Source organism: Pleurodeles waltl, chromosome 11 (genome assembly GCF_031143425.1).
Source record: "Pleurodeles waltl isolate 20211129_DDA chromosome 11, aPleWal1.hap1.20221129, whole genome shotgun sequence".
Lineage (NCBI taxonomy): Eukaryota > Metazoa > Chordata > Amphibia > Caudata > Salamandridae > Pleurodeles > Pleurodeles waltl.
The window spans coordinates 68,859,231-68,877,357 of record NC_090450.1 but is presented as its reverse complement, the minus strand read 5'-3'; the positions used below and the strand labels follow the sequence as shown (position 1 = coordinate 68,877,357).

At 43.2% G+C, this 18,127-nt stretch overlaps 1 protein-coding gene across 2 annotated transcripts in view; it reads left to right on the top strand.

The window, feature by feature from the left end:
• Positions 1 to 9,058: 9,058 nt before the first annotated feature.
• Positions 9,059 to 18,127, top strand: part of GNB4 (G protein subunit beta 4) — a 541,779-nt gene continuing 532,710 nt past the window's right edge. The window contains exon 1 of one of the 2 annotated variants that reach the window (XM_069213078.1): positions 9,059 to 9,173. The gene's annotated coding sequence lies outside the window, so the exon portion shown is untranslated. The remainder of the gene's footprint in view (positions 9,174 to 18,127) is intronic. The other variant, XM_069213079.1, reaches the window with a different exon arrangement.

The following is an 18,127-nucleotide window of genomic DNA, read 5'->3' as shown; positions in this document are numbered from 1 at the left end:
GGCGGCCTGTGGTGTCAGCAGACCACCATGTCTGTGATTGCTTTTAAATAAAGCAATCTATTTTTTTTAAACGCAGGTCGTTTTCCTTAAAGGAAAACAGGCTGCATTTAAAAAGAAAAAAATGAAACGTTCAGTTTCATTTTTTAATTAGGGGGCAGTGTTCTGTGGAACCACTGCCTGCCCTTAAAAAACGTTTTGGCATGCATTCACAAAGGGGACGGGTCCCTTGGGGACCTCTTCCCTTTTGCGAATGGGTTAGCACCAATTTGAATTTGCTAACTGCAAATGTTTTTCAACCGCATTCACTGTCACAAAACAATCACACGTACCATTTAGATTGGGTATTAGGAAGGGACGCCTGAACACCGAGGAGTATATCCTGCTACTGATGCAGGAGCAGTCTGGGCTGATCCATTGACTCACCTATCTGAAGAGCCACGGGTTTATGCGGAATGCAATAATTTAAGATGAAGCAATGGCACATGCACCTGTACTATCTTGACTACCTGCCTTATACGTATACAATATCCCTATCAAAGCACACCTAGCTTATGCTTTTCCTACCTGTTCATGTCTCAGTCTTCTTCAAAGTCCTGATGAATCCTGCATACTTGCCAAGTGAATCTGTAGTAATGCCTTCCATTGCTAGCTACTCGGAAACCTTGTCTTTCATCCACCTTCATCCACCTTCAACAAACTCACTGAGTTAAACCCAACTCCTTCCAGTATGTGGATGCAAGTTGGGGGTGTACAAGACTGCCTTGCAAGACCCACAGTCCTCAAACTGAATGGATATATATGAATGAGGGACAGATTCTGGGGAATAGTGCCTAAATTCCCTAAAGACCACCTCAAAAACGAATAAAGACTTTACGTTTTTGCCCCACAGGGTACTCTGTGACAATTTGGCTTATGTTCCATCCACCACTGACTGGTCACTCACACCTTGTGAGTAAACCAGTAGGACTGTAAACTTGGTTTGTGCACTAATCCCATTTTGAGTGCAACACCCAGACATGTTTTCATCACCTCAAGTGAAGTGGAGTCCACTGGTGTGGCCTAGAATGGGGGCCTAGAGTGCCTCCATGCTCCCTCAGAGATTGTTCTGCACACAAATGTGTTTTTTGTTTGCTGCACAATTTTCTCAGGGAATTCAACATCCATAAAGAGATGGACATAGTCAAAAAATTGCAGTATTGAATTTACATCCAGTATCTCCAATAAATAGGGGAATTTGGGGCTGCACTAAATTCGGGGCTGCCAAGAGGGCACTCCGTCTGTGTTTGCTGTCTGCTCTCAAGGCTGGTCTACCCTGCTATAGTTGCTCCGCTGCACAGACTGTGCTTGCACAGGGACATCACAACCGTCATGACCATGCTCGTCAGAATCGCTGGAAGACGAGCATCAGATGTAACTCCGCTGACTGAAAAATTGCTTTCAGATTCTGCTCCATTCTTCTCCCTCAGATGCTGACTCCATTTCTGATCATGTCGCAGAGCTGTCCCCCATAACTTGATTTAAGGCCTGAGCAGCAGTCATCCACTGAGATGCCAACTCTGATGACTTTCTAATACTTTCCTTCTAAAACACTGTCCTTCGTAGAAGGCAGGAGTATGGTCGTAAATCAGTCAGTGGCTGTGTGAGTATGTGATGTGTACAACAATAAATACACAAAAAACACATATCTTTTGCAATTCAGCTGCAAGTTCTCCAGAGACACAAAAAAAGACACAGTACTACTTCACCTTGCCACATACACAATACCACAGCATACTTTTGTCATGGCTTTTGCAAAATGTTATTGTTGGGGGAGCTGCTGAGCCATTGCCAGTATAAAGGTAATTTCCTGAAGCCAAAAATCTACCTTTGATCTCAAGAAGCACACATTCACATAGTAGCTACTGCACCTTCGTGCACAGGCAAACTCCCGGGCAGTGCTATCACCAGGGTCACAGCAATTTTGCAGCAGGAGAGCACCAAATTGTGTTACATAGTTGACTAAATTATGCGTCCAGAAAACACAAACTATGCAGCATACGACAGCACACTTTTTAAATAGTATTATTTCATTATCTTGTGATCTGTAAACATAATAATATTGTCTTGGCAAAAATGTCACCTCATTATTACCAGTTTAGCAACCAAATACAGAAATAAGCAACTGAAAGATAACCAGTCAACCTTTGCACAGGGCTTTCCACTGCGTGCGAACATGTTGGCACATTTCTACTAACTTTTGATCCTTTTGAGCTAGTAATTAGGTCCATTCTGGCCTCCTATCATGCATCTAAAATAGAACAGTCCGCCAACTCTCCTAAAGACATTTTTCAAATATTTAAAGAGCTTTTCCAGTCACCATCACATACTGATCTTGTTGAGGCCTCCATGGAACATAGCAACAATTGTGCCTGCTTCTTTCAAAAGAAAATACTAGACATTTATTCAGCCTTCCCTGACAAGACTGCTCAGGAAATCGATCAAGGCTTGCTGCAAAATTCTATGATTTTTCTATAAACTTTTCCTACTATTAAAGAAGACTTAGTAATCAGTCTTTTACATTCCATAAAATCTGGATCCCCACGGGACCCTGCCCCTCTCCACATCCTGGCCATGGATTGAGCCAACCCCCTTAATGCCTCTCTAATAACAGGTCAGATCCCTTTGCAGTGGAAGCATTAGTCAAGCCGCTGCTAAAAAAGACCTGTCTCCTTGCTTCCAGTCATGTCCAAGCTGATTACAAAACATGTCAACAAACACCTTTCAGGCTTTCTTGAGGAACATAATATTCTTCATGACACGCAAATTGGCTTTAGATCCCAGCATAACACTGAGACTGCTCTGTTTGCAGTTGTTGAAGACATAAGACATCGCCTTGACCAAGGGGTGCTGCTTCTGATGCCTCATGTCCTAACACTGCAGGCATTCTTTTTTTATTTCACCTTTCCACATGAGCTTTGCTGATGGTGAGCAGTGTCAAAGGTTTTGGGTGCTAGCACTGGTTTTAAGGTGCGTGCAGTCGGAACAGCTGCAATCCAGCCTCTGACCCAACACACAAGCCTGCCAGCACCACAGAATCCCTCCCTGCACACACACGACATGATCTGCACAGCCTGCTCCATCATGCTGCCACCTCCCCAGCCTGGCCACACACAGACTCAGACACCCTGACTGCTCGCACATGTCAGTCCAGCCTGCAGCATAACCTTGCCTACATCAAAGAAAAGATGTAGGCTGCCAGTGGCTGGTGTCTCAGTAGCGGACAGTACCAACCTGTACCACTCGAATTCAGAGTCAGCATCAGGGACCACAGTTACACTTTATGGAGCTGACCCATTCCTTTCTAATACCTATTTTATTAAAAAACAGTCACAGACATGGTGGTCTCACCGTCTCCAAACAATTTCATTCCCCACATTCTAGTTATGATGTGTTGGTTACAGATTAACACATCATCACATGGTTACACAACCTTTATTTCACAATTGATTCTTATAACGTACTATGTGAAATACCAAACTTCTCCTCTCTATAGGCCTGTGTTAAGGATTATGTTACAGCCTTGTAAACTGGAACACAAGTGGCATGAGCGGGCTCCATGAGGAGAGTAATCTGCATTCTTCTTGCTATTCTATAAATGCTTTCACATTGAAGTCACATGAAGAAAAGTTCCCTCAGAAAAAGGAGCCTGATATTGACCTTTGTGTTTAAATGCACAGTAAATGTGACAGGATAAGAACACGATTTAAAGGCCTGTTTATAGAAAGTGAGATCTTGGAAGGATACAGTAAAGAAGGTTTGGGCAAGGGAAGGGATTAACTCAAGTTGGACAGCCTAAAACAAATAGAGCCAGCAAACAGAAAGCAGGGAAATGTGAGTTCCAAACCACAAAGCCAATGGTAAGCAACGGGCAGAATGCATTCCCAGGGAAACTTTCTGAATGCCCCCAAGATGTGGTTAACAAACCTATCTGGTAGACTTCGACCTAAAAAGGACTGTGAGCCTGTTTTACGATTTGAGTGATGATCAGTTATGGTGGGAAAACGGTGGAAGAGGCAGACAAGATAGCTTGCTACTCAGGGACGCAGATATCATTAGTGCAATAGGTGCATTTAAATTGAAATTCAGAAGTGTGAGCGGCTTACAACACCCCCAATTAAGGGGAGAGCAGCTTTTTGGTCAGTTTCTGTTTGATGAATTTGCTCTTTGATAAGTCTCACATTTATTGTGGATTATAAACCACAGAAAAAGTCTCCCTTAAATTATCACATACGCCAGGACCCTCCGACTCTTTCAATCCATTTCATCAGAGGTGTAGCTTGGTCAATAAGATTGGGGGGTGAGCTTCAGATTTCCCAAAAGTCAAGTTTGATGTGTTATGGCGATGCCCCATTTACGGCAAACATACTTTGTTCTACCCTTACTTTACATCAATCTGAGGTCCCATAGCTATCGAGAGTGAGCGCTGGCAAAGTCACTTGAAAAATGACTACTAGAAGTGATAAAATAAGTGTGAGCTGGGTTGTGGCAGTAGATCCGGGGGTGGTGTTGAGCATCGTAGTAACGAGGATCAGAGATGAACAGTCAGTCAATTTATGCTTTTATTTTTATACAAACTCTCCCCCACGCCCCAACAGCAGGAACAAATGTGACAGTAAATTGCGTCTGAAATACTTAATTGGTCAGAAATAGACTGCATTTTGAAGTATCTTAGAAGGTTGTTAGTGCGTCTGACCTTATTTGGTTATTTGTCATTAGTTTATAAGGGGACACGTTAGAGGTTTGATGGACTTTTTGACCTCGCTTAGAGTAGTTCCCACCATAAGACTCAGTTCCAACACCAATCAATAACATCAATAACCTTGGAGGCAGTAATTTCCACACACCATGACCCCTTGGCCATGAATAATCACACCTTTATGTAAACGTTAGAATGTTTATTTCCCTACATTAACAATGCTAATATCACGTAACTTAGTCTCAAAATCAAATGGTAAGCATACAGAAACAATACTAGTTGACCGAATCTTCTAAGGAATCTCAATTTAAACAAAGCGTGGATCACTACACATTCCAAAGTTACAGTACAAATTAACAACAAGAATAACTGCGCAATAGAAATGGCATTCATTTAAATTTCAGCAAAGAAAATACATCAACTGTTGTTAATCTTTAGCAGGCATCAATCAGTGAGTATCCTAACTAACCTTCTGATTAGAATGGCATGTTTGGGCTTCATGCAAAACAATTTAGTCAACACAAGTTTGGAAAACATCTAACTATGGCTCTATCAAAATCAGCGGTTGGTACCTAAGGACAAAAGCAAATAGACGTAGCAGTCAGTAAGATCGTCTTATACCTTGCCTCAGTATGATTCAGCAAGCTGTAGCTGTCTTCATCAACTGGACATCGGTTCAGTCAGCAAAGCATCGAGATTCAGCAATAAAGTTCAAGATAGGAAATGTCTCTTCATGCAGTTTGGAAACAATAATGGCTATCTTCTCGGGATGGTTAGGAAAGAACGGTGCGAAAGGCCTCTCCCCTCTTGGTGGAGTCTGGCTAAGTTAGACTCCTAGACTACTTCTCACGTTGCTACTGGTCAAAGAATTGTATGTTTATGTTTAGTCCAATGAAAGAGCCTCAAATCTAAGAATTTACTAAACCGTTGTTCACATGTCGATGATTGGCTCCTCTTCTCCTGTTCCGTTGAAGGGCTCGTCAGGTAACCACTTTGTATCAGTTTATACTCCAGTCAGTGCATCCGTTCTTAACTCCTGGGAACACTGCCTTTACACACACTAAGTTATACGAAGTTTCCTTAGCTAGTACAACATATTCTAGCAAGCAGTTCTCATGGGAAAGAATTCTAGCTACTAACATTTGTTCAATGCAATGGAAAATTACAATTTAATTCTCTAAGCAGCCATTTTATGATTTGTCTAAGCAATTCAACTTTGACATGAGGCCATGCAACTAGGCCCAAGACCTCGCTAAATTAAGGCCTATCATTTATAAAGCAAATAGATAATACAACCATTAATATTACATACGACTACATTAATCCACACATGAGCATGACATTTTACATTAATAAGCAGTTAATAAAGACACTCTGGGGGTGATTCTGACCGCGGCGGTCGGCGGTCGCCGCCCGCCAAGCGGTTCCCGCCGAAAGACCGCTCCGCGGTCAAAAGACTGCGGCGGTCATTCTGGCTTTCCCACTGGGCTGGCGGGTGACCGCCGAAAGTCCGCCCGCCAGCCCAGCGGGAAACACCCTTCCCACGAGGAAGCCGGCTCAGAATGGAGCCGGCGGAGTGGGAAGGTGCGACGGGTGCAGTTGCACCCGTCGCGAATTTCAGTGTCTGCAAAGCAGACACTGAAATTCTTTGTGGGGCCCTCTTACGGGGGGCCCCTGCAGTGCCCATGCCATTGGCATGGGCATTGCAGGGGCCCCCAGGGGCCCCACGACACCCCATACCGCCATCCTGTTCCTGGCGGGCGAACCGCCAGGAACAGGATGGCGGTATGGGGTGTCAGAATCCCCATGGCGGCGCAGCAAGCTGCGCCGCCATGGCGGATTCCCATGGGCAGCGGAAAGTCGGCTGTACACCGCCGGCTTTCCGCTTCTGGCCGCGGCTGTACCGCCGCGGTCAGAATGCCCGGCGGAGCACCGCCAGCCTGTTGGCGGTGCTACCGCCAACCTCCGCCATGGCGGTAATTACCGCCAGGGTCAGAATGACCCCCTCTGTGATTATTGACGGTCACTCAAGTAGGCACATTTTCAAACTTGTGGATTATTTTTTCTATATTAATTCATTTTCTATTCATATTTAACATTCCGAATACATGAATATTCATTAGTAAAATTTCAGCATTAACAAGGCCAAGGCACCTACTGCAGGTATCTTTGTGTACTTAGCAATTTCCAGAGTATAATAAAGGTAAGCTAACTCCAATGGTAAATGCACTTGCGAGATAGATCTGTGAGTGCTTTAGTCAAAGGTTTGACTCATCATAAAACAGCATAAAGGAATAATGTACCTGCTGCAAAGCACATCATGTAACATGCATGGCACTGATTTGTATTTTAAAAAGATATCTCAGTGTCTTACTGCTTTCGTTGCAGATATCCTTGTGTTTCTAGCAGGTTATAAGTAACAATCCTTGAAATATAGCACAGGGAATTATGAACTGGCATCAGGGAGCTGCATGCAAACTGCATGGCACACATTTAGAATCATATTGCTTTTTTCTCCGTTTTTCCATTAGTCTAAGGTTTCTAAAAAGGGTTCCTTACGTAGCAATAAAGACTTATTTGTACACACAAAACCAGCCACTGTGTTCTGTAGACCCTACCTGCATCTTAAATCCTGGCACTGTGTCTATCCGGACCAAGTGGTCTCAGCATGTAATACCTACCAGTGTTAATGAGAAGAGGCTCCTGCACCGTGTAACCCTCATTGCTTTATGCAACAATTACTGTATTTTACTTGAAAACGTGTAAGATTCTTTGACTCTGGTTAATATCTATGTGACTAAAGTGTTCTGACATCTTACAGTGGGACGAGTAGTGCTCGAAAATAAATAAATAAATAAAAGTAATTTAGTAAGAGATATCTAAATAACATTAGTGTAATTATTAATCATACAGACAGACTCCTCTGAAATCCCACAGTCCATGCAGCTCTCTTACCTACAGGGGTTGGACAAGGCAAAAACCTATCTCAAAATCATAGTTGCTTTAGCACTTGTGAAATACACCAAGCTGGGTGTATTTAATTCCCTTAATGCCATTGGCATCAAAGATGTTGAGCTACAGCTAGTTTCCGTCCACGATGGACTTAGATAAAATAAGTTCTGATGGGCCTTTATGTGAGGCGTTAGGCAGCAGAAATCAGTCAAAAGTTCTTTAAAGTATTTCAGTGCTTTATAAGAGCACCAGTTATATCTCACAAAGACACTTTTTTATGGCACTGGGAGATTACATGATTTGGCAAGGATCCCAGGATGTTGAGCCAAAGCTGAAACTCGAACCTGGTTCTCCAAGTCGCCAGCTCTTTCTGTTAATTCACGTCATTATTATAGTCATCTGCAACATGTACAAAAAACATTGACAAAGACAATAGATTTTGCATAGGTGAAACCTATTGGCTTTGTCAATGCTTGTATTCAAAGTGGGCATGTAAAAATCCCAGGTGAAATCCGACAGGCACTTCACCATGCCCACTGAAATACCTTGTTCCGAAATATTTACTGTCTAAAACAATTTTAAGGGAGGGGGGGGGAGCCCCTAATATCCGTAAGGTTTTGGTGGCAGAGCTAACTTGAAAGCATTTTCCTTTGAGGGACTCAGAGCAAATGCATTTGAAACCCCCTGAATTAGAGCTTTAGAGTGACCTCCATTGACACATCTAAACTCCTGCTGTTTTAACAAAAAACACCGTTTGTTTTATTATTTAGAGGAAGAACTGTGGAAGTATCATACAATTGTGCAAATAAGGCAGTGTGAAATGTAATAATTAATTATATCGTGCACAGTGCTTAATTGTTTCCGGTGCTGAGCACTGGCAAATATTGTTGAGGGCCACCACTTATTTTTCTGCCTCAAGTATTTACTGCTAGCAAAAGACAACTGTGGGAAAGACGGAGGAAGAGAAAAACGAAAAAGCGTCACAATGGGAGAAAGCAGAAAGCTGCAAGAGTGAGCTGAAGGGGCAGGGAGTGGCTGAAAATGGATTGAAGAGGCCCGAGATGGTTTCAGGATGACGCTGCCTCAGTATTCCGTGTTCAGACATTTAATTGCAGCAGCCGCGTGTTAAGGAGGAGGGCTTTGGGCACCGGCTCCTTTTTATTTACAAATTAAGCACTGAAAGGCGGCACTGTAGAATATTTTAGCTCGTTCAAATGAGATTGAAGCCCCTGTTTGGTGGTAGCCAATAATCTAGCCCGTTCAACAAATGTTTCTGTAGAAGAGAGAATGTAGCAGGCGCTTGAGTGCGTGGGAACTACAATCCCCAGCCTGCTTCACTCAGCGGGTGGGTCTGTCACTGACAGATTCCGAGCAAACCTCCCTCGCATCAGCCCCAGTGAAGTGCAGCGAGATATCAGGACGGGCAGAAAGACGCAGAGAAAGCGCATCATTTATGCGATCCATGTTTGGGTATTTCCATCTCTAGGTAAGAGTTTGCTTTAATTCATCTCCAAAATGAATATATTTCTCGCTTTGCACCATTTCCCCCCACCTTCAGCAAGGAAAAATCTCAGCAGTGGAATCTTCCTGGGCTGCGAGACGTGTTCTACAGCCGCTGAAGGCTGACGGGGACGCGTTTCATTTCTCGAGCTGAAAATTGTAAAAATATCAGAATGCACCACTCGAATCGTGCATCTCGATGCATGCGAATTGTTTTGTTCAGGGTTTCGATTTTCCGGTTGCGCGTATGGGGGTCTTTGGTGTGGGAAGTATTTTGCTTTTAGCGGTTTTTAATACAGTGATGGAGACGATCTAACGGTGCATCAAAAACCTACAGGACTATTAATAGTGCATATTGTGTTTTCGCGGTTATTGCTGTCCGAGTGCTTCAGCGAGCCAAGCTCTGCCCCTGCAAAGAGATGCTCGGTATGTATTTTTGTCACAAAATGCAACATTCTCTGGGTGTACCCTGGGACACGAAGGAAGACCATTGGCTGAGCCGCATCACGGGGGAGGCGGATAGCAGTCACCCCAATGGGCTGATGTTGGGAAGGGAAAGGCAGCAGAGGCATGCAAGGAAAAAATATTTATGTGTGCGTGCAGGTCTAGGGGCGTCACTCGTTATTTCATAATTTTTATTTCCCCGTCCCACAGTCAGTAGACTTTTCTGTTGCTAGTGGCTCAAGGGCACATTTATATCCTTGCTGGTAAAATCAGATTCCTCTTCCCTGGCAGACATGGATTTTAGGTGTGATGTAATATCAGATTTATCACCCAGCGCTGACATGGGTTTTAGGTGTGATGTGATCTCAGATTTATCACCAAGCGCGGACACGGATTTTAGGTGTGATTTGATCTCAGTTGTATCATCCAGCGCGGACACGGATTTTAAGTGTGATGTAACATCAGATTTATCACCCAGCGCAGACACGGATTTTAAGTGTGATGTGATCTCAGATTTATCACCCATACGCACACGGATTTTTGGTGTGATGTGATCTCCGATTTATCACCCAGCGAAGACACTGAATTTAGGTGTGATGTGATATCAGAATTATCACCAATCGCAGACACGGATTTTAAGTGTGATGTGATCTCAGATTTATTACCCAGAGCGGACACGGATTTTAGGTGTGATGTGATTTTTGATTTATCACCCAGCGCGGACACGGATTTTAGGGGCGGTAAAAGAATTGTTGCTTATTTTTGCAGTTTTGTCCTGGAATCATCATAGTGCGTATTTGTACAGATACAGATTGGGCGTGTTTTACAATCAAGGTGCTCCTGACAGCTTCAATGTTATGTTGTGTTATCTGACATTTGTGTGGTGTGCAGCTGTTACTTGTGTGGCATCGTAGAACTATAAGTGTATGAAAGACTTCATGCGGAACAGTGAGTTTGGTTGGAGGGGTGTGTGCATTTAGTACAACCCATGATGGAAGAGTTGGGAGAGGTACGTGAGGTCCTGAAGGGTGGCTTGGTTGTGTTATTTTCTGCTTGGATGCTATGAGCATGCATGCAAACGTACGTGTAATCTTTAGTGTGCGTTGTAAGGAGCTTGAATTCCACTTACCTTTTGGTGGAGTACAAGTGTGGTGGAGAGTTGTCTGCTTCGCCTTCTGTGGTGGTGTGCCCAGAGGGAGTAAGTTAGCACCACAACACATGGGGCAGTTGAGTTCACCCATGGGCAGGGAGGTACATCTCGAGGAGACCCAGGCACCAGCACTAGGTAGGTTTACAGGATCTCCACAGTGACCATAGGCAATCCCCTCACACCCCAGGATAAGATCCACGGCGTCCACCCATGACAGAGGAAGCCGTAACTCACGGAAGCCATACGCATTCCTTTAGATTGCCTAGGTCAGTGGTTCCCAACCTTTTGACTTCTGTGGACCCCCATTTTATCAATACTGGAGCCCGGGACCCCCACTGAATCATTATTGGAACACGGGGACCCCCAAGGAGTCATTACTGATAGCTGGAACCTAATATTATTACATTTTTTAAGCAGCCACGGACCCCCTGAGGAGGCTTCGTGGACCCCCAGGGGTCCCCGGCCCACAGGTTGGGACCCACTGGCCTAGGTGGTCTTCCCAGAAGTGCGAACAGTGTAACCCAAGGAAATTTACCAAACAGTCACAGGAGAGGGTTTATGGGGTAGAACCAGAAATGGTAACAGTGTAACCCCAAGAATTGTCCTGATGAGCTTCAGTAGAGGGTATGTAGTGTCCACCCAGAAACAGTGATGATTTATCAGAAAGAACTCTGAAACAAAGCGCAACCAACCAATGTGGGAGGGATTCGGAACAATGTTTGGAAGCAATGTATATTAATTAGCAGAAAAAGGTGGGTGGAGGGACTGGGGGAGAAGTTCTAGGGGGGTGAGAAAATGCAGAGGTTGTGGTTATAGGTCATGCCAGGCCCAAACAGAGACAACACCTTTGGAAGTCACATTTAAACCTCCCCGCCCTCTACAGGATGCTGAGACTGGATGCCTTTGGAGGAGGGACTAAGACAAGTAGGAGGCATGGGGGCCAATCACCTCCTGCAATGCTTGTTTTCTGTAGGCAAGTTGAGTAAGAGTGTATTATTATCTATAAATGTAGCAGCAGCATGAACTCTTAAACTTTGTTTATTAAAAACACAGAAATTTATTTTTAAAATATATGTATATATATATGTAATTAATCTTATGATTCCTGGAGGCAGATCTGTTCTCACCAGTGGGTCATGGGCATCATCTTGGGTTCCTTGGTACTCCTTCTCCATACTTCCCCGGATTGCAACCTCTCCCCTCTCCTGGATTCCTGTTCATCCAACCTCAGCTTCACCACTCCATTTCTTTATGGGCAGGTGTCCGGCCCTATAGCATGGAGAGATTATTACATAACAATGAAAGCATTTAGATTGCCGAGTTATGCAAAGGATGAAAGAACATCAAGAGCAGCGTCCATATTGCAGGACCAAAGAACATAAAATGCAGAGGTATACGGAATCAGGAGGACACGCAGGGCAGGATTGCGCCTACAATGACACCCAGCAGAGTGGAGAGGTGCTTATTGACTGCAGAGAGAGAGTGATGACAAAACACAGCGCAGAGATGTACACAGAACAATGAAAGAAGAGTGCAAAGAAGCGTACAGAGCGATTAAAGAACTCAAAATGCAAAGATGCACACAGAGTAACTCAAGAACATAAAAAGAAATGGCAAATAAAGGACTGAAGAAATACAGAGGGCAGCGATGCACACAGACTAAGAAAGAATGGAAATTGCAAAGGTACACACAGAGACTGGGCGGCTTTAGGACGGTGCGAGCGGTGCGGCCGCACCGGGTGCTAACCTGGATTGGGGGGGGGGGGGCGATGACCTCAGGGGGCGCTGTGTTTAGCAAAGACTTAGGAAACTTGCGATTTAAAAGCCCCTTCTGAAAAGTGTATTGTGCGTCCAGCCTTGAGGAAACTATGAAAATGTCACAATACCTCTCCTGATTAATGTTCCTGCTAGGGAGAGAGATGGGAGGTTAGTCTAGTGACAGCTTTGACTCGCCATAAAGAAGCATCAAGGGTTCATATGCGTGCTGCAAAGAACAGAGCTATATTTTATGTAGATAGCTGAGTGGATTAGTAAAGCCAGCCTTTACAAGCGCTTTAAAACAAATGAATGCATGTAAAAGGAAACTATTGAGAGATGAGGGGCACATTTGGCAGGTGGTAGTGAGGGAATCCGAGGTGGTGGTCATGGGGTGGGGGCACCAAAAAAGACTGTGGCACAGGGCGCCACCAGCGCTAAAGCCGGCCCTGCGAGATGCACATATGTTAGAAGAGGGCAAGATCGCACCTACCATGATGGAATAAAGGCGGACAGGTGCACATAGACCGCAGGAACACGCTTATGGTGATGCCAAGCACAGTACAGCGGTGTAGACAGAATGGTAAAGGAACTCAGGATCTATAGAAGCGCCTCATGGTGTAGAGGGTGTTGGAGAGGAAGGAAAAGAAATGGGTGCAGAGGAGGCGGAGATTGATCACAGGACACAATGTGGATCTAGAAACAGAGCGAGAAAAGAGCAAAATGTAAAGGTTTTTACAGAAAAAGAGAATAAACATGGATTGGAGAGGGGCAGATAGAGTCAATAAAACGGAGGAGAGATGGACATCGATGATAGAGATAAGTGGTGCACTTGCAGTGTTAAAGAACAAGGGAGCAGATCACAAAACCCTTTCATAGTGGCAAAATCTGCGATTCGCCAAGTCACAATGTAAAGGTGTTTTTTTCTTATGTACTAAATCCATTTTCAAGTCAGAAAAGCCTTTCTGGCTTGCAGGTGCGTTTTGTGATCCATTCTGGATCACTCTTAGAAGTGGACGTGAAAGGGCCGCCTCTCCTAATTGCGAGTCACACCGGTATATATCCAAGATTTTTGACCGCCCTTGCAGGTGTAAACCATCTATTAGTTATCAGTACCTAAGAGGAGGTGGTAACCGATTTAAAAAAGGGAAGGTATCCTTTTAAGGCACCTCCTCCTTTGTGAAGTGTCTGTTTTTTTTTTTAAAAGGACACTGGTTCCTCTAACATGCTGTAAAAAAAAGTTTCCTGTTTGGAAATGCACACGGATGGTGACCAGCTGTTTTTTTTTTTTGTAGGTCACAGTCTATGTTTGTAGCCAATCAGAAATGGTCGCCAATAGCCACCTGCATATTTCCTACTCATTAGGTAGGTCGTTTTGTGTCCCACCCCCGCGAGTGGACAGATCGCATTGCGACCTATCAGGACATAGGTCACATGGAAAGTTGTATCCCCTGGTTTGCGAATGGGAAAACACTTCCGGCTCATAAAGTGTAGAGCTGCACATAGATTGTAGAGATGCAAACAGTGCAGAGATGCGTATCCGGTGATAGAGGAATTTGGAAAGGCAAGGCTCGTGTATATTGATTAAGAACTTGACGCTGTGTGATACTGAGAGTTATAGAACAACATGGAGTGGAGAGGTGCATATACATTGCAGAGATGCACACCAGGTGAAGAGTTGCAGAGAGCAACGAAAGAACATAATAATAAGCTGCAAATATTGCAGAAATACATAGAAAGTTACATTGCAGTGGTGCTGAAAGACTGATGAGCTACCCACAGAGTGATAAAAGTACAAATGGTGCTGAGGCTCACTTTGAGTGGTATTAGAATTAAAAGTGCACAAAGGGTGGCGAACGAACAGAGTGAGGCACTCAGATTGGTACACATAAAGTTCAGAGCCGAACATTGGGTGCAGATGTGCACACAGCTTGCAGATGTGCACTGAGGAAGATAGAACACCAAGAGGAGACATACAGAGAGAGTGAGAGGAGTCACAAATGCCCTTTGAGATAAAAGTACAGACTGTGAAGTGCACATCAATGAAAGAACAGTGCAGTGGTGCAGATAGCGATGAAAGAATAGAGTGACTGAAGGATGTGCACACACTGATAAAAAGAACATAGACTGAAGTCATCACAGATCACTAATAAAGGAGCCTCTGACTCTGAGCTGTGGTTCTTGAATAACCCCTGTACCCAGCCTCCCTTTCTCACTAGCAGATCCAGAGCCCTAGACTTCAGGACAGTAGAAAGCCTCTGCCTGTCAGTTGTCTGTGGAATGGGGGTGCCCTTTCCCCATGCATGCTCCTATGAATGAAGGGTGTGGAATGACATCACTGTCAGTGGAGGTACTGTGTGTTAATCGGGCAACCACTTTTAATACCTGCAACTTGATAGGAGCAGGGTTATCTGCATGGAGAAGTCACCTCCCATAGATACCCTGCAGTGGAAACGATTTGGAAGGGAGGTTGGTGATGACAGGGTTCTGTCGTTGCACCCCTCGTGGATGAGTTGGTTTTCTTGTACAGCCGAACTCATGAGCATCCTTAGAGTGCAATGTGTGGATCCTGTCATGGAGTGCTAATTACAATGCCGGTTCATTGATTCCCATCAGTATATAACATTGCATCAATATATTTCATGTTTGTAGGAACCTTTTGACACTACTTTAGGGCTTAGGCATGAAGTACAACAATCCCTTTAATATACAGCTAAAAAAAAAAAACAGATGTTTCTCATCATCAGTACTAGGATTTTCAAATAGAAACACACAGTGCATGCAAGGAGGACAGGCTAGGGAACAGTGTTAAGTGACCATGTCCAGTTAGAAATAAAATGCTCTGCAAAGTGAAACAAGGTTTGTCTTGAGGTTAGGAACAACCTCTCCGGTTGAGACCCTGTAATGCCTGCCTCCTTGCTTTGCCGTAGGCTTGCCCATGTGGGACATATTGATTGATTCATTTATTTATTTACTTATTTATTTCCAATCGTAGACTGTAGAGTACAATAATTTCGGAGTACTTGCCACTTGCTTGACCGTAAATAATAATTTTGTTATTTAGGTCAAAGTGCCGTTTGAACATCATATATGATGTCATAAAAAAAATCATACAATAAATTGACTAAACTGAGTATATTAGATTCATCAGAAAAGTTATCTATACCTAGTTCATTTCAGGCATTACCAAAACCCACTCCAATGGCACTGGGCTGGGTGGGGCCAATTTCAGATAGTAAAATGTAGTTAATTACGCCGAACCAAATAGTTGTAGGTATATTGATTGGATCACTGCAACCTTTTGTTGAATTTGACTAAGCTAGATGAGACTCTTCTGATTTTTGAGGGTCTGGTGTAACAATAAGAGATTACGCTGTAAGTAATTTAGAAACCAATAAGAATATGATCTATGATCAGGTTATACACAGGTGTTTAGCTACATAAACTTAATAACATTACAAGTGTAAAAGAAGAAAGGGTACATGTGGATTTCTGTTCGCCATACATTGGTATGTACTCATTGAAGATTCTACTAATATAGTTACCCCTCTAGTACCACCTGTTAGAGCCCGATTATAGTTACAATATATAAACATTATAAAGGGCCCAAGGCCCAATGGGAATCAGGTTTCAGTTATAAAGCAGAAACCTAATCACTGGACTTTAGTGCTTGAACTAAAGGAATTGTAAATTGTATGTATATAGTGTTTACTACCCCTGATGAGGTGTTGAAGTTCTTTGTGGTGAGTAGCACACTACACGAGAACCCAAGATTAGAGTTAAATAGTTAGCGGATTAGTACTATGCTTCCTTTTTCCTTATGGATTAGTTGCAGTAAATTTGTTAAGGTTCAGCTCTTCAGATTTCATGCATTTAATGTAGTGTTTTGAAAGAGATGTTTTAATTGAAGTTGATTAGTAGAGGGAAGATGTGAGATGTTATTGGGAGTGGTGGACATGTGCACCTTTTAGTTGGATGGAGTTGAAAAGATTTTAGGGGTTTTTAGTAGTAAGAAAGGTTTAGGATCAGTCAGAGAATGGAGGAATGTTTTTCCCAATCACTAAAAAATTATATATTAGAGACGTACCCACACATCTAAATATATAGTGAAATGTATACATACATGAATACACACACATACACTTTATGTTTAATACATTTTCTGTATAGGGCAAAAACACTACAACATGTACACGTAGCTACTTGCATGTAGTAATATTTACACGGTCAGTCATTCACAACCTACATATGTTGCCGTGTTTAAATTTAAATGCACTGATGATATATATTTATAGATTTATTATTTATTTGTTTATAATGTTTAATCTATTTCTTTTTAGATATCTAAATAAATCGCTTTACTTCAAACTCTATTTGGAAAGCCCCCTTTCCACAGGTTTTACTAGTACAACATAGTGTCTCTTGTGCGTGATTCTAGTGTGCATAATTAATTTTGAGGGGTTAAAAGAACGGGGCAAAGAGAAGTAAGGGAGGAGTATGTTACACTCAAGAGGATTTGAATGGGGTTATTTAATCTATAAAACTAGCGATTATCTGGATTCCTGACTATAAAAACTCGTATTGCCTAACACATTTAGGTTTAGTAGATTACATAGCTGAGCCATGTTCCAATGTTTTGTATAGGGGTACCATGTCCTTGCTACTTTTCAGTTTTGTGCTCTTCTTAGTTATCTGGGGCGGTTTAAATCGTTTTGTTTCTATTGATGAGTTTTGTCATTGCTGTTTGTTTTGGGTGGTTGGTCTTTATGTTTCTAGTTGTAATTATCTATGTGTTTACTAATGAACAGTGACACATTCTTTAAAAAAAAAAAAAACGTTTTAAATTGATTTAACCATAATTCTTCCAAGGGTGGTACAAGATAAGAAGTCGGTGAATATACATGACAGTATTAATCATAGAAATAATTGTTTTCCCATGCCATGACATACATCAGTAGAGCACTCAAACTCGGCTCTGGAGGCCTGTCCCTTTCCACCGCCATTTTATTCCACCGTACAAGAGTGCACCCCCTCCACCCAAGGACCAGGATCTAGCTGGGCAGGGTTCTAACGTTATTCCCCTGTGACTGGCCCACTGCTTCCATATCTTTTGATGTATTTGGGGACAACCTCTCGCCAAATAGATTTGGCGTTCTAAACTTATGCAATAGTACATGCGCTTGTCCCACGTACTCACAGATGAGGCCTCCAAGTTCTTCCAGGCCTGTGCTATGTCTAGCTTGGAAATCACCAGGCTCAACCAGAGCAACACCCTATGATATCTCGGTGTACCCTGTAATATGTAAAGGAGTCCGTTTTGGACCTCTAGGTATCTCCCACCCCAGTATTGGGGTGGGAGCACCCTGCTCCAGAAGGGTAATAGGACAGGGCAGTGCCAAAATGTGTGTATTAAATCTCAGTTGAGGTTGTCACACTGTAAGTAACTTCCCGCTGTAATCAACCCCATTTTGCACTATTGTGACCTAGTGTATTATAGGTGATGTAGCAGTTTTAGTTGAATTAATCAGAACTGGGAGGCAATCACCCCCTCCATGAAGGCAGCCACTGCCTCGACCCAGTCTTCATCTTCT